The sequence below is a fragment of the Cuculus canorus genome, chromosome 3 (assembly GCF_017976375.1).
Source record: "Cuculus canorus isolate bCucCan1 chromosome 3, bCucCan1.pri, whole genome shotgun sequence".
NCBI lineage: Eukaryota > Metazoa > Chordata > Aves > Cuculiformes > Cuculidae > Cuculus > Cuculus canorus.
The window spans coordinates 13994376-14021108 of record NC_071403.1 but is presented as its reverse complement, the minus strand read 5'-3'; the positions used below and the strand labels follow the sequence as shown (position 1 = coordinate 14021108).

The following is a 26733-nucleotide window of genomic DNA, read 5'->3' as shown; positions in this document are numbered from 1 at the left end:
GTCTGATGCATTCACAATGCAACAGACAATTTGCATTTGTAACAACCATATATCTGGAAGGCCCAGGAAAATTTACTGCACTGAACAGTGGCAATGCAAGATTTAAGTCCTTTTACTCCTCTGGGAAATCCATTTCAGCTAGTCACGTCAGCTAGATTGTGTGTTTAGCCAAATGTGACTGCTGGCATTAAAACCTATATATATCGCTTAAGAGGTTTGATGAGTGCTTTTATTTCACAGTCTAAAAAGGGACAGAGGAGGTGTTAGGGAGTATGTGTAAAAAAATTAAAAAAGATGCCAAAAAAAAAGCCAGTTTGAACACATGAGGAAAGCTTAGTAGCCTATCCACTTTATTCCATCTCCTGAAAATACTCTTCTGTTTGAGTGTAGCTTCCTGGTGGAGAACAGCAAAAGAAAAATTCCCAGTGCTCTGCAGGTACAGGGGTTGTAATAATGAGCTTATCTTTTGTCAACTTACAAAGTTGGTGTAGTCTTCAGCCTTCAGGTGTGGTAGAAAAGGACTGAAAAATTGTCTCAAAATAATCAATGCTAATACACTAATGTTCTATCTACCCACATTATATAGCAACTTTCAGTTAAAAGCTTTAAAACAGAGGCCAGCAGCGTAATCATGAATCTCAACATGACGCTCAAGAATACTGAGACCTCCCTAGAACTCGAGGCCAAAATATAAATATGAGGGTAAATTATGTCAAGGCTCAAAAGAAAATGCAACCAGATACTTTGCTATACTTACTTCCTTCTGCCTATATATGGAAAACTCATACAATACCTTTGATGCTTACAACATTATACCATACAGAATATTAGAAGTATATGCATCTAAAACATACATGCTAATATTATTTAGTTAATGTTGCAGTTTTTGCAGGATAAACTCAACTCTCATTGGCATGGAAGGCATATCGTGAGCTGTCTGTCTGTCTGTCTCTGATGTGTCACGTAGATACAGCATGCATTAGTTGAAAATTCCAAATCTGAAATGTCTTTCCCCTCAGTCAGACATGGAGTTGCAAGTAGAAACTGCTACAGCGCCTCCTTACATTTTGAAAAAAAATTGCATTTTTTTATTTCCTCATGCTACTTGATGTTTTAAAAGTGTAATAAATAAAGAATACAATTAATTTAGATTGCACTACTTGGTCTGAGTTACATAGAGACTACTAAGTACAGGAAGCTTATTAGCTAGACTATATCTCCTAGAAATTACATAATGAGTGCAATTGCAGTCATTGTCTGTGCATATACAGTATTCGGGGTATGTCATGAATCCCCTTCATGTCACTGCACACTGTATATTGATTGGAGCTGTCAACTTCAATGGAGTAACCTCAGTATAACTCATATCAGAACCTGGCACTATATTTTGATCTTTCAGACAGCTAAATGATATCTAAAATTACATATAAGCAAACATCTTTCTATTGAGCATGCATTGGAGAAAACTTATGTGTATATTTTAATTCAAAGATGCTAGAGAATGTCAAGTGTGTGATGTGTTCTTCAACTATATTAGTTTTCAGCAGAGGTTTGGAAATAGCAGAAGAGAAAATATGACTATGCCACTCTAAAAAAGTCTGCAGTATGCCCACATTTTGAATGCAGTATGCAGTTCTTATCTCTTCCTAGCTCAAACAGATCTAGTGGAACTAGGAAAGCTAAAGAGAAAGGGGACAAGGTGACAGAAGATATGGGACAGCTTCTGTAAGGTAAGTTTCTCCAGTCTGGGTAAGAGGTGGTCATGGGAGGTCTGATAAAGGTCTGTAAGAGTGCCATGGTGAAAATGAATCAGAAATGATTGTTTGTTATTCTTTGTAATATAAGATCTAAGGCATTAAATAAAATTACTAGGCTGTATATTCAAAACAAACAATAGGATGCATTTTTTCTCACAGGGCATATTTAAACAGTGGATCATTACCACAGAAGGTTATCAATGACATAGGACTGTGTGATCTGAAAGGGTGATTAGAGAAATTCACAGACAGAATAAATCTTTTATGGCTATAGTACACAAAGATAAAAAATCTGACTGTATAGTACAGACATGTTGGAATTTGGAAGGCATACCAGGGGAATATCTACTAAATATGTACCTCGTTCTAAGCATTCTTCTAAGCATCTGTTAACAGCCACTGTGGCTGTCAGGACACTGAGGCTAGACTAATCTTTCACCTGTACAGCCCTATCGTTCCTGGTTTAAAGGTTTTGCTTTTAAATTAATCACATTTCAGTTTGCTGGTTGTTCCACACTGCATATGAATATTAAACCTAAAACAGTGCTGAGACAGCAGTATCTTAGCTGAGCCTCAATATAGTGTTGAGGTACTATGACATCGTACATTTATAAATTGAATTTCTTGGCATCACATAAGTGGACATTGAACAGAATTAAATTTTTATTGCTTTTCATTAATGCTTTATCTCATAGGAGAGAAAGGTTCTTATTTCCTTCATTTTATAGTGTAAAATTGGGATGTTTTAAGTGTACTCACACCCTGAAATATTTCATAGTATTCTATCAAGACAGACAGAATATGTATGTGTGTGTATATATATATTGTAGACATGGGTAATAGTTGTTGCAATGGTGATACTTGTTATTGTAGGTCATATGATTTTAATACACTTCATAAGGTCTGTTTTTAGGTTTACCCTAACGATGGCTTCACACTTTATTCTGTGCGTGATCTAACCATTAAACACTTAGAAAAAGATTTGCTTCTTTTCTTCACAATGTTGCTTTTCTCTATATAAAATAATGCCTTTTGACCCTTAGAACGGTCAAGTTTAAATTCCAAACCAGTAACATCTATTCTGTATTTAAAAATGTCATTGCTTTTAAGCCCAATACCAAGCAATCCTGCAGGGCTAGAGGCAATAACTTGTAAAGGGAAAAATTCTCAGCTTTCCAATTGGACACACAGACCTTGTCTCTAACCCTGCAGGGCTGTCAGCTATCAAACTTTGAAGTCATGACATTTTAAAGAAAACGTACAGAGGAGTTATTTTATAGGAACAGAAAACCATTTTAGCTTACTTTAGAAAGTTTTTATTGCTCCTTTTTTGCCCTATGCTCTCAATGAGTAAGATATTTAGTTTTACAGGTGGATGTGGATGAGGACAGTAGTAGTAGTAGATACTTTAAAGAGCCTCACTTATTCTAAAGGTTATATGATGTAAATTCATGCAAAGATGTTAGCACTTGTGGAAAAATGGATGAATGAAACACTGAAGGTCAGAAATACAAAAGCAATGGCCTTAGCCGCAACTTTTCATATGATTGTGCTTTAATGTCTAATGTCATTGTATCTTTTAGGCCATCTCATATTAAAATTAATTAAAACGATTGCAGCATTAGTTGAATTAAGCCATCCTTCATTTTCAATGATACGTTAATTAATACTACTATGTAGCACAATGCAAATTGGAATTTCTTACAGATTCCTATAAAAGACTTATACCAGTACTATTACTTTGATAAGATGTTAAAAAACATTGGTTCACCTGCTTTTAAAACTGCAAATATGTTACTGCTCCATAGTTCTAAGCTTCACAAGTTCCCAATTTTGAACTCACTGAAATCTATAAAAACATCAAAATTAATACATTTTAAATAGAATTAATTCTTCTTCTACTGAACTACTTCTTTGGTTTGTTCTTAGCTTTGGCAATTTTAATTCTGGAATAACTGGTTGTGGAATAACACGGTTCAGCATAATACTTAAAAATGTCTGTAACTTCACACGCCAGTGATTTCAGTAGATTTAATCATGTACTGAGAGGTAGTTAAATACTCAAGTTTCTTGTGAAAGCACGGTCACTTCCACCTCAGTATCAAAAATTATAAATGAATTAAACCTCAAAATAGGTCTTTGAAGCAAGTAAGGATCGCTGATCACATATTCCAGATGGAAAAAATTTATGCTGCTGTATTAAATTAACAGAGCAGATCCTTCTGTCCTTTAACTCATAACAATCTTTAAAATATGTAAAGACTATGCATATTATATTGTCAATTAGGCTATGGAAGATCTTTCTTCTTGAATTAATTAGTCATTCAAATAATTGATTATTATAGTATCAGTATAATTCGTATTAATAATATAAATTATTATTCATTAATAGACTCATACTACATCAAATAAAAAACTGTAAACAGATGTATTTAATTGAATACCCTTTTGCAACATTTAGCAGAAGTAGGAATCAATTCCAGCTCAAATGCAAATAATAATCATAATCACTCAAAATGCTTCTCTATCAAGTTTTAAAGGCTCCTCTGCACATCATGTAATTATTTTTCCTTCTCAGCCCCTCCTTTCCAATTTCTAAAAGACAAATGACCGATAATACATTTTGTCATTTCCATGATCTTGAAATATTTGGCTTGATGCTTCTCAAACACTACAGTTCCTATGAGAAGTCACTTGTAGTCTGGAGTACCTATACAAGGTCATGAGTACAACTTGTGCTGAATATCCAGGAAAAGATTCCCCTTTATTTATTTGTTGACAACATCAATAGGCAATTAAATATTTGCTAGTAGTTGCAAAAAAAGTTTCTTTGTTAAGCAAAGTTCATGCTAACATTGTCCCACTTAGTCGTCAGTCATTACTGTTCAATGTCACTGGGAAAGGTATATTCATTGGGAGAAATTCCAGTATACATAAGTCCTGGTAGAAGTCAACAGACTGCAAGAAAGATCATGCTGCAATACTTGCTACCTGGATACTGTAATTCTTCTAGGAGTAAAACCATGTGAAACTCATGAAACATTTCACTGCCCACATGAAACTGTTCAACTGAAGGGAATTCCATGCAAGCAGCTACTAGAAAAATAGACCCTTACATTTGAGAGAAAATATTATTGATGAAGCTGCTCTTGTGCTACCCATGGTGTAAAAGCAAAAAGTATGGCATGAAAGGGAGGACTTATTGACAGGGCATTGCTGGGGATAGAAGGATGGGGATGCAGCTGAAGAAGGACCATGGCCACGATAATGGAGCAGCCAGGAGGAAAAGAAACACTGTAGCGCTTGAATGGGCTGTCAGGAAAAAGGGACGTTTATTGCATAATGCCTATGTGTATATTCTGTCCAACAAATTCTTTTATGTCTGTACAAGGCAGATGGTACTTTAATTAAAGGTTCTGTAAACTTTCCCAAAACATCTTTGCGATTTCTGTGTTCAGCATGTTTATGTACCTCCTACTGCAAATTAACAGGTTTTCAAATATTTTACCCTTATTTAACCATGATGCATGGGAGACTGTTCCACAAATGAAGAGTGAATCAAGCACCACCTGCATGATATTAATATATGTTTTGGTCAAGCCTATAGCAACTGTGGTATATGCAAAGTGTGATGGCAAAACTGAGGAATGGGATAAGCACGAGGGAAAATTTTCTTGGAGATAAAAAAATAAATATTTAGGGGTTTATGATAAATATAATAAATAGTGTTAATACCAGTTTTTGCTTGTAACTGCATTCCAAGCTTCTGTTGCAGAAAGACATATTGATTCATCTGCTACATTATGGAATATTTTTAAAAGCGCTATGTCTGCCTCTGATTTTAGCATTTTCAGTACTGAATGCAACATCTTAGGATATTTGTTTTTTTCCCCTTAAAATGATTAAGAAAAGCATTGGTTCCACCAGAAAAAAAAAAAAAAAAAGTATTCACTCAGAGTAAAAGTAAAACATACAGCAAGCAGTTCCTTCCCCACAAGGTAAAATAAATTCTAGAATGAGTTACAGAGATATTTTTTTTGTCTGGAATCCATATATATATTTAGTAGATTTCTTTCAGCACAAAAACAAATTTTAAAGAGTTTTTTTTTAAAAGTTAATTAGAAAAACAACAAAACTATGTGAATAGGATTTTAGCTCAACTTATGGAAAACAGGTGTGTTGGTAAGCATATTTTCCTCAAAACACTTAATCACTGATTTAAACTTAAACTGATACAGATTTTAAAGCAACTTTGTAAAAAAATGTAAAGACAAAAAACAGCTGCAACATTAGACTTCTGTGTGTCAAAACCTAATTTTCCATTAAATCTTGTGTTTTCCTCTTGAAATTAAATTGTTTACATGATTTTTTTTGTTTCTTAAACTGACAAAGGAAAGCTTGATATGCAAGACACATTACTGTTCATACAAATGAGATTCTGGGCACTCACAGAGCTGTGTATACAATGTTATACATGCAGATAGTCCCATCTTTACCTATGTAAGTTATTGAAGGATCTGGTTCTATGCTACCATAATATAAAACTGTGGTATTGACAGCTGAACTGCAAACAACGATAGCAACCTGGTTGTAAGTTGTTACCCCTCTGGATAGCATCATAGAATTCATACAGAAATTTATCTGACAATTTGTTAATGTACACAGCACACAAGTCTGCTTCTTTATCTGTACTTGTGTTTACATACTTCCCATTAAATTGCTGCCAGAAACTACAAAGGTCACATTAAATTTTCGTGAAAGTGTTTCTGGATATGTTGCCTCTGTGTCCATGAGGCAACTTATCAAACAGTGCTGTAAATGTAAATGTACTGTAAACACTGCGTTCAGGTAACTCATCATATTAATGAAGGTAAGAGGCCTCTAGCTATCTTGCGACTCCCACGTTTTTCATTTTTACCAGTTTCGGGTCTGTTCATGGATATGCATTATTTGTGTGCTGGAGATCCAGAATAACTGTTTTAACCGTCCCTTTTTTCTTTTAGGTAAATGAAAGGAGGTTGTTGCATAAAAGAAGAGACAGTATATACAATTACCAAAATTTTCATTTAGAAAAACAAATTCCTTCTTACCTCCCAAGAGAATTATACGAAAAGTTCATGCAAACAGAACGTGTATATTTTTATGACTCTAGCTATGAAGTTATAGCCGCATACGGTATTTCATTTTGTATTCACTATCAACCACAATTGCTCATCTTTCTAGCTAATCTTTCATCTCTGCAGCTCCTCTTTGGAATATCATTAGATTAATAGGTCACTAAAACATTGTTTGATCATATTTTGCAACCACCTTCATCAGTTTATGAGTCAACCCTGCAACATATGAAAGCAAGATAATTTTTGCACTCACTTCCCTTAACAAATTTTAAATATTTAATGCTAAGAAAAGATGTCTTCCTTCCTATCTTCTCTTCTGTGTCACAAGGTAGTAGGTATTTTAATTCAAGACTAATATGAAAACTAGCAAACTACACAGAGTACAAACTCATCTGACTGACAAATGTGCAAAATCAAACATCCGACAGGTAGTATGGTTGAAGGATATGTAATAGAAATTATCTGTTGAAGGACAATCAAGTAAAGCTTAAACTGGGTTTTGGAGATCTTATGATGAAGATGCCAAAGCAGATCTAGCTAAATAGTTGACATTTGGTTGACAAACTCTGTGATCTAATGTTTACACTTAGTGTCTTCAATTTACTAAGTAGATCCTAAGAAATATCAAATATTAAATATTCTCCTCCTGTGTAAGCCAAATGAAAAAAAAATATAGTTGTGTTTAGAGAGAATTTTGATAGTATAGTCCTCCCATTCTACTGAAACCAGGCATCAGGGCAATATCCAGTTTAACACACAATGTTTGATAAAAAAAGCATAGCAATTGGAGAGCATACAGAAGACAGTAGCAAAGAGGATCAAAGATCCAGAAAACTTGACCGATGAGAAAGGCTGTAAGAACTGGCATATTTAATTTAGAGAAAAGAAAACCTGAGAGGAAACATGAGAACAGTTTTCCTCATATATAAGAAGTCACTGGGAAGAGAAACGACTGTCCTGTTCTTCTTTACCACCAGAGACAGTAAAAAAAAAGTGCTGGCTACTAGAAAAAACTTCCTAGCTGTAGGGACAGTAAAACCTTGATCCTTCTGCCTCAGGGAGCTGTGGAATCTCTATCATCTCAAGTTTCTAAGAGCAGGTTATGGAACAGTCTGCTGGGAATGGGCGAGAGGCCAGGGTAAGTGATCTCTTGAGTGATCTCCGTCACTACGTGCTAAAAGTGATTTCTTTTAAAAGGAGCTACGTTTGCTGAACATTCCTGAAAATGCTGAAGTTCCTTCCACCATCAATGACTGTAAGAGGACTGCGCTGCATCTTGTGCATTTGAGCACAAAATTTGGAACCAGACAAGGTAAATGCTTGGCAGTTTAGTGGTGTGGCTTAGAGAGCTGGGTGACATATTTTATTTTTTTTTTAGTTTTGGCTATGCCTGTTTCAGGATTTGTACCAATGTGATCTATTAGATTTCAGCGCTCAGTAGAACTGTTATATAAATGCAAATGTAAGGTCCAAAGCCCGCTGAAGTAAGCAGAAGAGTTTCAGGTGGGTTTGATGGCTTTGGAGCAGGAACGTGTGTGTATGCAAGGTCACATGTGTGTCTGTATGCGTGCTGGGGAGAGGAGGAACGAGACATTCGTACAGCCACTTGCCCTGACTTTGAAAGGTTGGCTTTGTGCAGTTGACTCAGGGTGTATTGAAATTGCCTAATTTAGGAGATGAAATTACTGTGGCATTTAGGCTTAAAACCGAAAAAGTGAAACTGCCTAATCTCTGGAGTGGACAGGCTCCCCATACACCACTGAAGAGACTTAATCTCTGTGCTTATATGAAACACTTATTATAATCTGAATACACACTTTACAATCAAATTGAACATGTTTGCAAGCATTTGGCTTGTCTTAAGTGCCTGAATAGTGCTTCAACAGGAATATAATACAGAACATAAACCAAAGTACCATGACTCACAAAAAAATAGAAGTAAAGTTAAAACATTTAGAAGGTCATATTTCATTTTTAGATGATGCAGAAACTATTATATGTTCATAACAGTCAATTGCAAGCAGTGGAATTTTCTTAGTAATTTGTGAAGCTAATTAGTTGACACATTGAGAAATCCAAGCTATAAAACATACCATAGTCAAATCAATGATAATACGAAATAGTTTTGATGATTTTCTTCAGTGTTTTATTGTTCCATACAGGCACAGAATAATATTGCAGAAAATAGATTTTTTATGAAAAGTTTCCCTGTTAAGCACTGTATTCATCATATCGGAAACCAATGACATTTTTTAAAAACAACTAATAAATAGTTCAAGCAATATCAGCAAAGTTCTTTCCCCTACAGAGTTAAACTTGGGCTGTGAAACAGAATCATGAAGTGGGTCAGTGATCCAACCCCTGAGTTTCTTACACAATGCCATCCTATGGGGCACAATGTTCTCTGTGAAGTTATTTAGAGTTGACAAGCTGTATCGCCTCCCAGGAGATGGATAAGGCCCTATATTGTACATTTTATAATTCTGAAAAAAACATTATGGTTTTTTTTTAATATATCATTGCTCTGTGCATACACCTCCTGCTCAGTTAAATAGAAACTTTGTGGACCAAAGACAGTACATACTAAGATCGTAATATATTATGTGTGCAAACAATTTAAAAAAAAAGCGAAAAGCGACTGGCAATTAGAAAGGACACCTTTTAGAAAATCTGTATTTTCTTATCAGTTGTCACGGCTCTGATTTTGTAAAGAGGCTCTGATTATCCTGACAAGTACATAACCATCTCTCTCCATAATCCTCCTCTGCAACCTCTCCTCCTATGTGTCCCCACGTGCTTGGATTCCTGTAACCAGGGTCAATTCTGGTCTGCCAGATCTGTGTAGCTTTTTATCTGCCTGCTGTGAAAACACCTATGCCATAAGAAAAAAAAGTATGAAAACCTGGGATCTCCATGCATACATGCTTCACCCTGTGGCTCAGGAGTTTCATTAAAGCTCAGGCCGCTGCCCTTGGTCCATGTCTGTGCTATGCTGTAGTTATGCTGTGCTTCACCTTGCACCAGGCTAGTCCTGACCTTGTCTTCCTGACTTGTCTTCCCAGCCTGATCTCAGACCTGTCACATCACTACAGGCTGTCTGGTGATTCAGCTGACCCTGGAACTGTTCTATCTTCTTGTTTGCATACTGTGTGACGGCATTTTTCATCTGTGGTCTTGCTGTCAGCTGCACTTCCTAGCTCAGCTTCCCTGATGGAGACGCTCATTCCTACAGCTTCCCGATGCCAAGGTGCCACACCATAGTTCAAGCATATATGGATGGGGGACAAACCTAATGACAGGGGCCCTGGACTGACATTCTTTCTTGCTTTTGTCTCAATCTACTGAGGGCAATCAAATGTTTCATCAGCTTGTTAAAGAGGCTGCGAACCTTATTAACCAGCTTTAGGAAAAATCAGTGCAATGAGTGAATGTACTTTGAATTAGTACAATACATTGAACAGGGAAGGACTTTGAGATGTCTTTTCCTATGGTATCGCGAGAATGGCTTACAAATGTCCATTAAATAATTACATTACTTACAACTTCTCTACTATCTCACTGGAAAATTCAAGTTCTCTTTGACTCTTCTATATTTTCTTTGAAATCTTGGCCAGGCAGCAGGCCAGGATGCAGTCAATCAAGACTGATGAAACAGCTTTATAGTTTTACATACTAGCAGCACAATGACAATATTCCAAAGCATCTTATTCTGTAAGCTGGCCCTGGAGTAGCTTAAAACATTGTATTTGTACTACTAAGGTTTCTTTTTGTTCATTCTAAGAAGAATCTTCTTTATCACTCATGTTTTATACTTCTGTCCTGAATGCTGGTTTAAGGCAGGTCCATAAACACAGGACTCCATCATAAACCTGCCTTCAAGCAATCCCACTGATAGCTTCAGCACCGGTAGAAAAGAACTCCTTTCCTAACGAAGATGAGATGAGCACAAGAAAATTTTCCCTGTCTCCCTACTAAAACATAGTGGTGTGCAATGCAGGTACTATGCATCTCTGGTTTCACCCCCTGAGAGTGCTTGAAGAGTGCTCAGCACCCTCCTCTTGCTAAAGCAGATCTAAAGCTTTTTGGCTGGGGCGTATCCTTTTTGATCCACAGAATCACAGAATCATTCAGGTTGGACCTTCAAGATCATCACATCCAACTGTAAGCCTAACACCACCAGTTCCACCACTGTCATGGCCCTAAGGGATGATGAGTCAGCCACTTCCCTGGGCAACTTGTTCCAATGCTTGAAAACCATTTTGGAGAAGTAATATTTCCTAACATGCAGTCTAGATTTCCCTGGCACAACTTAAGAAAGTACTGTCATCCTAACACTTACTACCTGGGAGAAGAGACCAACATCTGCCTCACCACAACCTTATTTCGAGTAGCTGTAAAGAGCAATAAAGTCTCCTCTCAGCCTCCTCTTCTCCAGACTAAACAATCCCAGTTCCCTCAGCTGGCCCACATAGACTTGTTCTCCAGCCCCTTCACCAGCTTCATTGCCCTTCTTTGCACACACTCCAGTGCCTCAATGTCTTTCTTGTAGTGAGTAGCCCAAAACTGAACACAGTATTTGAGGTGTGGCCTCATCAACGTTGAGTACAGGGGGATAATCACCTCTCTAGTCCTGGTGGCCACGCTATTTCTGATACAAGCCAGGATGCCATTGGCCTTCTTGGCCACCTGGGCACATTATGGGCTCATATTTGGTCAGCTATTGACTGATACCCCTAGGTCCTTTTCTGCTGGGCGCTTTGCAGCCATTCGCCCTCAAGCTGCTTTGTGGGGTTGTTGTGACCAAAATGCAGGACTTGACATCTGGACTTGTTGAACCCCATACAGTTGGCCTGAGCCTACCAATCCAAACTGTGCACATCCCTCTGCAGAACCTTCCTTCCGTCATGCAGATGAAAAATCGCACAGAGTTAAGAGCTGTCTGCGTTTTTTTCTAATTTATAGGCTTAATATTCCTTAAATATATATTTTTCTTCTCACACTATTACAGATGATGTAGTTGAAATTGTACTTTAAAACTGCAGCAATTAGCTTTTTTCTGAAAAGCAAAAAAAACCACCCCAAACCCACCAACCACCCTTTTCTTTAATCCACAGGTCTAGGAAATAGAGGGGAGGAGAGGATTTGTAATACAAATTAATTTAAAATTCCCTAATTTTCATTAGAGTTCTCGTGCATAAGGTTACTGCTTGGGTTTTGCTCAACTGGAACAAAGCTGGCAAGGAATATTTCAAGCTTACTTTCAAGTCCCTTCTAGCAGCTAGAGAAAGAAAAATGGTCTCCTGGCAAACCGTGGCAAGGATTTTCCTTTCTTTTCTCTGAGAGTTTACTGCTACGTTTGATATTGCAAACCATGAAATTTTGCTTTCTACGCCTGAAACATGTCTGGGAATTACTTGTATTACACTTGAATGCTTCTAATAGATTTAACATCCTGTGGATGACTTTTAATCATCCATGTAGCGTCAGACTTGAGGCATCCCCAGGGCTCAATAATCAGCCTTTTATTATCTATGATCAATGTGTTACCACTGGATATTTATCAGTTATTATACTAATTACAGCATCAGAGAATGCTTTCACTTTTGGGCATACACTTGCATGCACTGATTGATTCCTCTGCTAATACTGAAAAAACTTGAAGTTAACCTGGGAGTGCTTTCCACCATCTGTGACAGATCTCTTGGATTATTTTAGTAACAAAGTAACATGTTGACTGATGTTCCTAGGTTTTTTGGGCTAGGATTTGGTCTGGGAATGAGGCGGTCATTTCCTCATTACCCTTCATATGTTTCTGGTTTTCCTGTTTCTTGTACTCACACTTAAGCTGATTGATAGTTAAACTAAGCAGCACTTCAAAACCAAGGAAATATTCACTATGTCAGATCTCCCCACATACAATTATCAATTTGATATAATTAGATCTATTCTTCATGTGCTCTATTAATATCCTAACTTTGCTTCACCAAAACTGATTCTCTCTCTCATGCTGGTGTCTGTAAAAATTTTTATAAGGCCTTGAAATCAATTTTAACTTTCATTTCTCTTATAATTGGATTTATTTATTTGGTTGGTTTGGTTTGGTTTAATTCTCTTTAACTGATAGTTGTTCTGTCTGCCTTCTGATGAACACTTGGGTCTTCTAGGACTAGTTTGTTTTCAGACCACAATACAGTAACATACTTTCATAATCAGTCATCAGCAATTCCTTGTGAATCCAAGCAGAATTTCTTCTAGGTATCCTCCTACCTATAATAGCTGTCTTTGACATAAGTAGACACTCAACTCTCCTCAAACACTTTGTAGGAGTGTTTTGAAGTGTTGTGTTATTTCTTGGTTTTGCTTCATTCTATACAAACGAGATCAGCCTACGTCCTGTGGCTCGATCAGCTCCACAAAGTTTCCTCCGCAGGTGTCACACACATTTCTCTTCTCAAGGCCCTGATTTTTAATCTGTACCTGCTTCTCTACAATAATCTGATCAGTCAACGTGGACCTAAACTTCATTTATATGCTGACGACAAACAGATTGATGTTATAAAATTAGCCCTTTATATTCCTTCTGCCACATCTGTGCTGCCTACTTGCCAAGCTGATGAAAAGGTTTGGATGTTTAGAAATTTCACACAATTTAATGCCTCCAAAACATATATTGCTTCAGAGGAACAGACACCATTTTAAATCACTTTTCTTTTGTAAATCTGTCACTGTAGGCTCACTATAAAGAATTCTGCAATAGCGAAGACTGAGATTCCAGATCACCTAGTACAAAAATGACAGGTGTGCTTTTATGCATCGCAAACTAGTGGCAAGCACAGGGCACTAGAGTTCCAACCCAGTATGATATGCAATGGTCAGCACAGTCACTGCCAATTTTGAACTGGAGAAACTGAATTTAAATTCAATAACTACTTCAGAACACTTTTCAGATTATCTTTTAGTTTTATGTGATTACGGATGGAGACTTTGGAGTACGTCCTTTTAAGAATTACATGGAGACTTTCAGTGTTCTTATGATGAAGTTATGCAACAATTAGATTAACGGTAGCCAACAGCATCAGGGTCAAACCCACATGCATTCCCAGAACACATACAAAGATTGTCTCTCAAGCAGTCTCGTAGGGCTCTTTGAAAAGCCTGAAATCTGAAGCCAGGCTAATCTTTTCTGTTTTGTGTTTTACTTGAATTTGAAACACAAGGCAAGAACTTTTGTCTGTTGAGATTGGCTTCTTGAATAAATGGTCACTTATATTTGACAAAAAGCAGGACTATTTTTTCAAGGTAAGACAAAATTCAGTTCACATTTAAAAAAATTAAACCAGCCAAAACCTCAGGAATTATAATCTAATTTAAATTTGAAAATCAATGTTTCTGTCAGTAGGATCTGGAATTCAAGGCAGACTGAAAGACTGCAGAACATTTGCACAGCTTTCCTTTCCAGACTTCTCCTTCTTAACCTGTGAAATAATTTCTAAAAACAATATGTGAAAATTCGTTAGAGTAGTCTCTTAGCTCTAGATGAAAACAGGTCAGCTGATTATAAGCTCTTATCTCACGTGTCAGGACAAAACCAGTGTGTTCCGATAAGTCTGCGATGAATAAATACAACATGTATTTTTCATGTAATAGGTTTCTAGTATTCTCACATAAGGCTTACTGAATACATAAGAAGACTCCCCTTATGGATTTCTGGGCAAGACTTTTGGGTGTATTAGGTGATTTCCTCTTTGTTGTTAGCATGACAGAGACATTTTTTTCTTTTCTTACTTTGAATAACAGGTATTTATGGGAAGTCAGTCTTTTCCTATCAGACCTAAAATTCCTGAATATAATCACAATCAAGCCAAAATTCTCTACTTATTTGATGTTATTAAGTGCCTTTAAGCTCTATAAATATGTATAGGAAAAGAAATTTATTCAAACTTTCAAAACCAAAAGTTCTATGGGCATGTTCCACAAGCACATTTTATTAGAGTCCTTGTTTGCCCCCCGGTCATCTGATATTTCAATTTCATATTTCAAGATGGGTATATTTCACCACATTTGGATCAGTTATTCAGATTAAAAGTTTGTATTGAGAGTGTAGCAGCTTTTAAGGTTAATGTGAGCATTTAATTTTAATGGTAATGAAAGTATATTCATGTAAAAGAAGCTTTAACAGAAGAATGAACAATCTCTCTGTTCCAAGTACTCCTTGTTAAAAAAAAGACATAGAAATCCATTTGGAGGAAGGGTCAAATAAATTCGATACCAGGATACCTGCATACCTCTTCACTTTCGATTCCATTTGCTTAGCTGTTTAACCTAATGCTTGTTAATTTTATTCATAACATATTGAGCCAGTTTTACTGGCATGCTTTGCTTTGCTTGTTTGTACCTCTTCAGTTATGCACAGCAGGCATGAACTGGGTTTAGCCAGCTGATTAAGGCGATTGACATCAATGGAGCATTACAAGACAGAATGTACCAGTAAATGTGGCCCTTGTTTAAAAAATCAATGGCAAGTGTTGAGCTCCCCTCCATCTCTTTAGCAGGCTAAGGAAAAATAAGTTGTTCTTTATTTTAAATATTAAGAATCTCACAGATCTGAATGTGATTTTCAGTGAAACAAGTTTGTATTTGAATGAAATTGTGATCAATTTGACATATTTATGTTTTTTAAATACATACTTTTGTGTGTATATATCAAATTAAGATGCCAATACATCAATTCAACAAAGTAAACATACAGATTTCTCTCTTGTTCCCTCACATTTGTGAGCATCCAGATGGTTTGGTATGGAATTAGAGAGATGCTATGCATAAAAGTTTGGCTTTGTTTGGGATGCTGTTCCAGTCCCTGATTTTTCAAATGTCCAGAGAATTTTGGGTCAATGGTTTTGTACAAAAATATAAGCATAATTGGGCTGAGCATTCAGCAGATTGTATCTGAATAGCAGATAAACCGTATGCTGTGATTTTATATTTGTTTTATGTGCAAACACAAGTACACTACATAGTAGGCCTTCATTATGCAGGTTAGGTTGTGGGTGGACAAGAGAAATCATGCACATAAATGACCAAGTCCTGAATTAAAACCAAACCTGAAAAATACATTCTTGCTGATGTACAATATCAGAGGAAGAACTGGGGAAACAGCTGTCTCTCCAAATGCTGATCAGCTGCTGCCTCTGTCTTTCCCAGCCAGCAGAGCAGATCACCAGCCGGTTCTATCAATGATAACTATAGCTGGGTTTTTGTGTGGGTCATATACAGAAAAGCTTAATAACCTGCAAGTAGTCCAAGGTCTATACATACTTGGAGTGTGATACAAAATGAAGACACTCTCCCTTTCAAAGAGCTACTACAGACTCAGAGTAAAGCATAGCTTTTCCCAGCAATACTTCATCATTCACAATAATTAAACATAATTTTTTTTATAATGATACCTCTAAAAATTCAAGAGCTAACATCAGAAAGCGAAGATGTGTTTATATTTATGTTGTAGGTCCAGATTAGTTTTTTTTAATTAGGTATTTAAAAGAAAATTAGATTGAAATTCTAGCTATGTATCTGTAATCTAGTTCAGAATTATTAAAGGGCTTCAAAAGTTTTATACGCTCTTCACTTTGGAAATATTAGGGTTTGGATCTAAAGTAGAGCAATTTAAAGTTATTGGAGTGCTTCACAAATTGGAATTCTAATTTGGAAGAATGAAGGCCTCCTGGAAATGTGAAGCACACCAATAATTTTAAATTATTTTATAGATTGCAAGAACAGAACCCCCACCATTTACAAAGAAAGATGCTTATAAGAAATAGTAAAGTGCTGCAATAATTTCAAATCAGTGAGTGTGTTGTAGAGCAATCCTAAGGCACTGAAGTGCTACACTTTCTTTTATGGAAGACCTTCAATCTTAAAAATATATGCAAGTCAGTTTCTTCTCTGCAAAACTGAAGACACATTGAACTCATTCGAGATAAGCAACACGCATACTTCAAAAGAGTGCATAAACATTTCACAAACTACACAAAACCTGTGCATCTGTGAATAAAACTGATAGCTTAGTTTTCAGTAATTTATAGGCTTGCTCATTTGTTGTTATTTGTATTATGTATATACAATCAGTTCAGAATATCAGCCTGGGCAGTCATCTTTTTTTCCTCTAAGAAAATGTACCTATGTTTAATTTTGCCTGCGCATTTACACATACATGAGTATAAACAAAATCACTTTTTATTTCACTGTTGAGAAAGAAAAAAAGTATAGCCGGTCCTGGTCCTCACTGATAATACAAGACATGAGAAACAAGTTTAAACACGTTTGAGTGACACTAAGTCAGTGACATGATCACGGATCAAAGACAGCTCATAGTGGAAAGAGAAAGATAAAATGGTACCAATACTGCAGTCTAAGATCTGATTTAGCTTCAGTGAAAAAGTGACAGCTCTGTTCTGTCTCTCTGATCCTGCCCTGTGTCTGCTGGAAACAGTTCTGTGTTAACTGGGAAACACCGCCATCCAACCAGCATGATTATATATTCTATTTTGCATGTTATTATCTTGCCATATCAAACCATACAATTCACTATTAATCTATCATTTAACCTCCACTTGACCTTTTTCTCTATATATAGAACTGTCACTACTTCCCTAGTTTTGGAAACCATACATGTTTGACTTCATAATCTCTAACTTTTTTTTAATGCAAAACCAATGACCTTATCTTCCTTTTTCCCTGACTATCTTTTGCAACACAGATTCTTGATGATTTTTAAACCTCAGTTTCAGCCCTTACTTTGCTCTGAACATTTCTTTTACAGGTTCTTTATGATCTACCCTGTGACTCTGTAGTTTTCTGGGGTGTTTTTCCTTCCATTATGTATGATGTCTGTGTAGCTCTCAATATTATCGATCCTTCTCGAGTATCTCAAGAAGGAGGTCAATATCTACAGCTTTTTCATTTCTTTTGAGCCCCACCTAACTGATCTTTCAGCAGTTTCTTTGGAGTTCCTGTTTTCTTTGCCCCATTGATTGTGAAAATTTCGAAAGCTTTCCTCTTTTCTGTTGTACATGCATGCATAATTCTGAATATCATATTCATTCAGGTCACACTGACTTTGCACCTCTTTCAACTAAGTTTCTTTTCCCTTTACAGATGGTGAAAGAAAGATTTGGAAAAAGTAACAGGGACAAAGCAGGCAAAGTGGGCCAGAGACAAAATCGACTTGAAGAAATTGATCAATGAATGGAGTCAGTTTGTAGCTAATTAAATAAGTTGCTATTGAAATGAATTGAAAGCTTAAGACAACACCTCACTGAAGTAACTAAAAAGGAGGGAAAATAACACACAGTTGCACACCATTGTATCTTAAAAGAATTTTGCCAGTGAGGTCAACATTATTTTTATGTCAGAGGTAGGAAAGCTTTTGTACAGAAAACAGAAGTGATTTTCCCGAGGTCATTCGGTATTACTGGGAATAAAAACTGTGTTCCCAGCCAATTGACCCCTTTGCTCAGCAACTCTACTTCCAGTTTTCCTCACTCTTATAGCAATCTATCAATATCACCTGCAAAAGTACAGGCTTCAGTGGAAGCAGAGACAGGAATAACATGCACCGAACAAGCATTCACTGCATTCAGCAGTGAATTCCCGAGATGCTCAAGAAAGCTCAAGGGAAAGACCAAAACCAGAATGGTAATGCTGACCTCATTTTCTGAGGGAAACAAATTCATAAAAGGACTGGAGTATATTAATGAAGGACTTGATAGATATAATAAAGCACTGATTTTGCACCTTTGAGAAACCCTATAGTTCACTTACAAATGTTAAAAACATTAAATTTCCCTTATTATGTATGTTACAACACATTTGATAAATGGCAACAACTTCATGATCAGGCCAGAATTCATAACTATATTCTGGTTTTCTTCCCTTTCCTAATTCCAATTTCTAACTAAAATGGCTAACTGAGCTTGCTTTTCTCTCTTTCTGCCATTTATTCAATTATCACTTCTCCTCTAGGTCTCTCCCTTCTACATAGCTCATCTCTGAGTAGGTGGTGAAGCTTTCACTTCTATCCCACCTATTTGGACATGATTCTTCATTTACTTTGAGTCACTTTCACTTCAAAATTATGCATCCCCTGTCTATGACCCTTTGTATGTCCTATACTAAGAAGGAAAGTCTGTCATATACTTCAACCACCTCTTTAATGTACTAAAAAAGTAATTTCTGGTGCTTGAGAAGGAAAAATAATCCCACCTCTAAAATCTTAAACTGTAAGAGACAGACAAAATGATACCTCTCTGGGTCAACATCTTAAACTACTTAAACTGATGTAGTTTTAAATTTTCTTAGAATTAGTTAATCTAGACGTCTAGATAGCAGAGTTTGTTTTGTACAGAAGTTCAATCCTTCTTTAAATGTTCTTTTTTTCCTGACTAATTCCTGGTTAATTACAGTATAAGTCCCTCTTCCCACAGAAACAGGTTTTCAGCTACCTCCAGCAAATCAGCACGCATTACGGTGCATCTTGTCAGTGTTGTGCTTGGTGATTTTCATGCTGTGTCTGGAGTAACTCTAGCCTATTGTCTTGTTCTGAATCTGCCCTGAGTCTCATTCACCCTCTCTGTTCCTTTTCAATTGTCTGTCTGCCATCATGTGTTGTGCTTTTATTTCTACTGACCTAAATACTGATGACTCACCTTTTCCCTCTGAGTAGTTTTTCCTCAACTCTCACATAAAACCACTTTTATTTTCCTTATAATGCATGCAATTCATGTGTGGTTAAGATCTCTTTAAGAAGATCAACATATATATTAAAGATCCAGTGCTAATGCAACAGTAGTAACCTAAAATGTAGGTACAGTTTTGTCAAAGTTAGCTTATAATTTCAGTGAATTTAAAAAGTACATGGAGAGCTTGACTACAAAGGCAAAACATAGATCTGACCCCTCTCAAGTCAGTGACAGACACATTTGTATGCCAGAATCAGACCCTTGCCCACCAGATAATCCCTACAAGGAATTAGATACTTAGACCTTCACAAATTCCACTTCTGTTGGCTTTTGAGTGACCTGAAACTTCTATTTCACTTGGCTGTTTAAATTAATCTGGAGACCCATTTGAAGATTTACAAATGATGGTTACTACTTCTTTTGTGCTTCTGCCCATTTGGAACTAGTTTAATACTTCCAGGTGACCTAAATACAATTCTGAAGGAATGGACCCATCATAAAGAGTTCTATTTACATAATTCATTTTTGTAAGTATTTTCCTACCATTTTGCTGTTCAGATGAATATTTTTTGTATAATTAAAAACAAAAAAAACCCAATACTCCAAAAATTAACTTGCCCGTTGCCTGGGGAAAAGTGTTATTCTTCCAGGCATTTTGTGTCAGAGAAGCAGGTAATGAATCTTTCTGATCTGTCTTTGAAGCACTCCAGACAATTGAGAACAGGTTGAATCAGATGTCAGACCGATCGATAGCTTAGAGGTGATGGAGTCATTGGACTAGCTCAGCACTAGCAGTAGAAAAGAAATGGTCCAAAGAAACTGAATGTTTATGGGGAAATGTACATTATTTCAAAGAAATATAATAAAGGAAATCAAATTGTTGCTAAGGATAACTTCTATAGAATCACTATATACCGTCTCTCTCTGATATACACTCAGTTCCTACTAAAGAAGCCCAGTGATTTATATACACAGGATTGTGACTGAGGAACAGAAATATCTAATCAAAGTGAACATACAGTAAACTTAGAGTGTTTGAAAAACATTAAAATGTTCACATTCAGCTCACCTTTTTATATTACTCCTTCTGTCTTTATATTAACTATATTGAGGCTTTCTGGATCATCTCCAGCTTGAGTATATTTTCCCATTAGTGAGCTCACCAAAATTACACCTAATAAAGTAGAAGCCTTAGAACACCAAGCACTCTACTCACTATCTGCACAGTTTTCTCAGACAGAGGGGTACATTGAGATTAATGATGTTTGGAGATATACATTTAGATTTGTATGAAGATATTTTTCCTTTCTTTTTAAACTGTAGATTCAGTGAAAGCATCCTGAAACTATTTGCAAAGGCAGGTTGAATTTACTGAGTAGCTCTATCTGGAAAAAAGCAGCCAGGGGAAAATTCACAAAAATGGTAGTCAAAGAGATGTAGTTCCCTTTTCTCAAAGCACTCCCATGGGACAGAGAAGACCGTGGGTCCCACTTCTCTGTATTTCTGGAGGAATATGAATTTGTATGCCCTATTTCCCAACAGAGTACCTTATTTTTGTGAAAAAGAATTATGAAGCCAGACCTCTTAGCCCCTCAGGCTGAATCAAAATACAGAAGGAGTCAGTGAGACAGAGCACAGGACTGTTTCACAAGCTGTTTTACCTACAAGCTGGGAGGTAAGTAATTTCCCATGTTAAAAGGGGAAGTCTTTTAGTCTGTTCTTGGGTGATTACTTACAGGCATGAAATGGAGCTCTACCAATACTGACACCGAGCTCATCTTTCCACTTCCATTTCATGAATTCAGTTCAGTAAGGGCTGTTTATATTTTGAAACACACCTTTTTGCCTTTTCCATTTACATAACTAGTTCTCCTCTGATCTCCATCCTCAAATTGTATTTGTGGTCTTAATTCAATTCACCATTGTGTAATTGAGACATAGAGGTTTTGGGAAGCTGATTGCTGGCTTTTATGAGATGACACACAAAGTGTGGTTATTTTAAATACAAAAGCACTTGTCATACTGCAGCTGCATGCATTCCTTCATGGTACTCCATGGTCAGTGCAGTTTGCAGACTTTGCTTTTTTCTTTTCTCTTTTCCCTCTTCCCTTTTCTCTCCTCTCTTTTTTCTTTTCTCTTTTCAACTGTGGAGAGATTTGTGAACGTTTTCCCTCCATGAGAAAGATTGTGTGAATCAGAGTGAAACAATATAACAAAATAATCATAGACAGGCATAGTGATGCTGCAGTTCAACAATTCTGAGTGAAACTGGCACTGATACATGGTAGTTTTACAATACATCTATGTAACATTATGATGCATTTATCAGAAAACTGTAATCAGGTAACATTCCATTGTGACTGGCTGCCATTTAATCCATTGACAAAGTGGTTCTCAGCTTTGGAAATCTACAAAATGCAGACTCAGTGCAGCAGAATCCAAGTTTCTGACAGTGATATACACTCTACAGAAGGAGACAGAGGTTTCCTTCACACAAAGGCAAAAAGAGCAAGCTATTTCACTTTATGTCCATGGGGAATAGCACAGCCTAAAGATACTCGTATCTAGAGAAGTAAACTTGTAATGGCAAATTCACACAAGCTGAATTTTGTCCTTCCATGTTCTGATGGTTTTTTTTGTAATAGAAACCTTGCTGGACTGCAAAAGTATGAACAAAACCTGTCTTTAGTTGTAGATACTGCTGTAGCACTTTATCCAAATTTTCTTACTTTATCCAAATTTTCTTACTTTATCCGAATTTTCTTGCATTCAGGCTGTTTTTTCTTCTATGCTCAAAACTGGTTTACTGTAGCTATCTTATGTTTGAGACTGCACTTAATTTACTAGTTACAAGAACACTGTGACCCAAATAAAACAGATAATAGACAATGGATGAAACGAAAGTATACGTTTGATCTCTCTGATTTTCCTATTAAAGGCTACAGAAGAAGCAGTTAAGAGAAACCACGAGTCTGAAACAATTTTCCTGCTGCTATGCAAAGTGAAGATCTTTGTCACCTCCTTCTGCTGGAGCTACTGTTTAGGCTCCTGTTCTAACTTCTCCTTAGAAACCTGCATGAAAATGTTTGAGGGAGAGCACAGCAATACAATAGTTGTAAGAGGCATTCTGCCTGCTGCTTTTTACTTGAGACACACAAATGCTTATGCTGACACATGCTATAAACAGTTCTGCAGCAAAAATATTTATATTTGTTACCCCCTTGTTTTTTTGCTTTCGTCCAGTTATCAGAAAGTCTTTAAATAAATACTGTATCAGTTCCTCAACTGATACCTTACTAGAAGGTGTACTTTTAAGACTAACTGAATTCAGCATGAGTTATGTTGATTTTATGTTAGCCTTCAGTAACTTTGGAACAATTTAAACCAGTGTCAGCCAAGTCTAATTTGATTTCAAGGGAATTGACCATATTGTTTCTTGAGAAACATTTACAGCTGAAGAACCTCTAGTGAAGTGTACATCTAGTATAACTGTGCTGACAAATGTCCTACTTGCCCACATCAATGTGCATGAGAGTTACTTTCCCCATACAACAATGACAATTCTGTAAGCATATGAGCTAGTCAGGCATTTCCTAGGCTATTAAACTAAGCTTTCCTCTGAGGAGGCAACTACAAGATGTTTTGTTTCCTGAAAAGCATTGGATGCCTTGGACTGCAAAGCAGGAGGTGTTACAGCCTGTGAGGAGATAATATTTAGAGCCGTCTCTTCTTGAGACTATTCCGTACTGCTAGAGAAGGAGTGATTTCCATACATCCCTGAACATAAGATCAACAACTTTCCCTGGATCTGACAGATGGAAGCAAGTGTACTGTTATACTTACAGTGGAAAAACTATGGAGAACCCCTGACAAGACTCAACTGCCTCACTGGCTATCAGTGTGACTATAACAGGCTAGATACCCACCTAGTCTCATTGTGCAGACAGGGTAAAATGGTTAAAAAATTTGCAGACCAGCTTCCTTTCCTCCAAATCATACTACCAATTTCCTCAGTAACTAAAAGATCAAAGAATCACTTTTTTGCCAATACTTTCATGTCATTAGGATCAAATAAGAACAAGTTCTTTGTGACTACTACCATAGTGGATCCCTGCCCACTAAGGTCTGCTTGTTCATTTGCTTGTTCATTAGTAATTAAGACAAAATAATTTCAAAATGAAAGAAGGAAGATAGAATAATGCAGATCGGAACCACTCTGGAAGGAATCTTATACAACACTTGGAAGAAAATAACACTACCACAGTGGAGCAGAAAAAAAGTCTGATATAGCTCAGCATTGTCCCTGATGTGGAAAAGAGCATAGGAACAGGGCAAGCCTACAATGATATATCCCTGGATATCCTTTGAGGTGTCACAGACCTGGGGACTTCCTGACCTGGAAGTTGCATTTGGAGCACTGTAGTTAATAGCACTTATAGATCTGTCATCAGTGAACATGCCTAAGAGGCTTTGAATTCATTTATATTTTTGGCTTCCAGAATATCCAGCACACTCAGCTCCACAATTTAATTACATACTAAGCGAAAAAGTGCTTTGTTTATTTTAAACCTCTTACCTGATAATTTCATTAAGTGCCTCCTCATCTTCCATTATTGTTATGTTTTCTGCCTTTGCAGTATTCCTAGTTATTCATAGTGCTCCACAGCCACTACCATCATCTTGTTTGGTTAATGGACAACACAACCTAAACAGCATATTCTTTCTATTCAGGCATGGAAGTTAGCTTCATAGAGATTCTATGCTACATTTCGATACAGCAAACCTAACTCATCCTATGCTACATTTTAAGGTGTAGTGAACCCCACTGTTCATTGCTATTCTTTTTCCTAGAATAGATTTACTTCACTTTTCAGGTATGTGTTATTATTAAATATACGTTGTTCTGTATCTTACAAACTTCCCTATGTTTTAACCTTCCCTATAATGTTTGAATTTGAAGTGTAAGTAGCCTAACCTATTCTGAGTTAGGTGAGTCCATATCTTCTGGATGGATTCAGTATAAATGCTTTCCCAGTTCCTAGATTTACTCCTAAAGCAAATGGTTTTATGGTTTCCTACATCATGTGAATGAAACTCGGAGCTTTTCAAATCTTGTTAGAGAGGAAACTCTCACCCTCAGCTGACATTTGATTAATTGTTTACTTTTAGATCCTGCCTTCTAACCTTTTTTTTTTTATGTCCAGTATACTCACTACAGTGATTAGTTCCTTATGAAGATGATGTCTAAATGCTTTGGATGCTCCAGTACATTTTCATTTATACAGAAGTCAGCCGAACAGTCCTCACTTCAGATTCAAACCAACTGTCTGCATCACCGATGTAGACAATCTGTTAACCAGATTTTACAGCCTATATGTCCTGATCAGTATGGAGTACGCGGTATGCAAGAATATATAGACTTTCCTTTGTCTAAGGATCCTCCATAGGAGCCATTCCACGGGACTATATTATCTTTAATCCCACATGTTGTAGGATTTTCTTGTTCTATTTGACCCCGAGACAATTACATTGGAATAGAGCATGTTCACTGATATTCTTCAAAGATTTATACCTACTTCACTGACTTTTTGCTCCCTGTTTCTGAGGACTGAATTGCCTTCCAGAAGTACTATAATATTGGTTCACCTTATTTAGAAATATGCACATGTACACAAGCACACACAGAGAAATATACTATGGATTGAAAGCATACTTTTGTACAACAGTGAAAAATATTCCATTGTTGTGATATTAGGCTTGATTCACTATCAGCTGGTATTTGAAAGACTGATGCACGCTACAGAACAGAATTATAAAACATTATTTTGAATTTATTTGATGAACATGCGATGGTGGTGTCAGCTCTCAAATAAAGACTAGAACAGTCAGGAAGGGGAATTACTCAATGAATTACTATTGGTTTATTTTAAACTGCCTTGTTATTTACCTACAACATGTTGCAGATAATACGTCACTCTTCTTAGCAGCAAAATCAACCAATTAATTCCAAAGACGGTTGTGTGTTCTCCATCTCCTTCAAAGCATTTTCAGAACAACAGTTCAGAAATGAAAGAAATACAATGTCTTCAAATAGCTTTAGGAGAAAAGTCTTAAATGTATGTCATTCTCTCCAGCAGCGCCAAAAATGGTTTATGACAAAAAAACAAAATACGTATTTTTTTTAATGTTTCCTTCGTGGTTTCAACTGTTTTGGAAGACTATCTCTCAAAATGGAGAGACAAATAATCCTGTGCTTTTCTTTTAATGATGTGGATTAAACATAAACAAACTGCCTTTTTTTTGCTCTTTGTGTATAAGATTTTACTTTCTTTATGATCAAAACCTCTACTTCTTTCAACTATATTGAGATGCTCAAAAAGTTCAGTGCTCCTTTGGATGCTTTGTTATTACACTCCAGTATCTGACAGCTGGAAGCTTGAAGCACGTAGAACAAGAAAGAAGAGTCATTTTCCAACATTTTACAACACCGTCCTAGAAGAAAACTCCTAGGAGTGTTCTAAGGAAGTGAAAGAGGCAATATGGGCCTTCCATTTATGTTGAGTCTATTCAACAAAGGACTGATTTAGTTCCACTGAATTTTGACTAAGCAAGCCCTGCAAGGTCTAAGTGGGCTGCAGTGATGCTGGATTCTCATGTAACTCAACCACTTATATCTAGAAAAAGGGCTGCTAGGTACACAGTGATTTTCTTGGAGGAAGAAAAATTAGTGCATATTAGGAAGAAATTATCATTCTTAGGGGTCCTTCATTACAACATGGTATTTACACGTTTTTCTTCTTTTTGGTTGCAGTTTGTTCACTTTAACGATTTTCACCAATGAGCTTCCCTTGGCCATATAAATATGACAAGGAAAATTACTACCTTTGAAAAAATGTTTTAATTTTTTTTAACTTAAAATGAAAAGCAGAATATTTTTCTTTACATAAAATTTACATGGAACAACATCTGTTTACTATCCATTGTCTTGTGAAGAGATGACAATGATCACTTGCACTTATACATCAAATTATTCCTAGCTATTACCACTTGCAACTGCATTTCAGTAATTTACAAGACTAACAAGAACAACAATAGGAATATAGTGTTAAAAGAGAAAACCAC

At 36.5% G+C, this 26733-nt stretch overlaps 1 protein-coding gene and 1 long non-coding RNA gene across 10 annotated transcripts in view; one reads left to right on the top strand and one right to left on the bottom strand.

Annotated features, from left to right (window-relative positions):
• ADGRB3 (adhesion G protein-coupled receptor B3) overlaps nt 1-26733 on the bottom strand; it is a 457722-nt gene that overhangs the window by 114685 nt on the left and 316304 nt on the right. The window lies entirely within an intron of this gene.
• LOC128851636 (uncharacterized) lies at nt 1574-26243 on the top strand. Of its 2 annotated transcripts, none has more exons than XR_008448998.1 (4): nt 1574-1730; nt 8072-8186; nt 21154-21286; nt 24816-26243. It is a non-coding gene; the product is annotated as an uncharacterized LOC128851636 (long non-coding RNA). The 2 variants fall into 2 exon arrangements; XR_008448997.1 differs by having other exon boundaries at nt 18029-21286.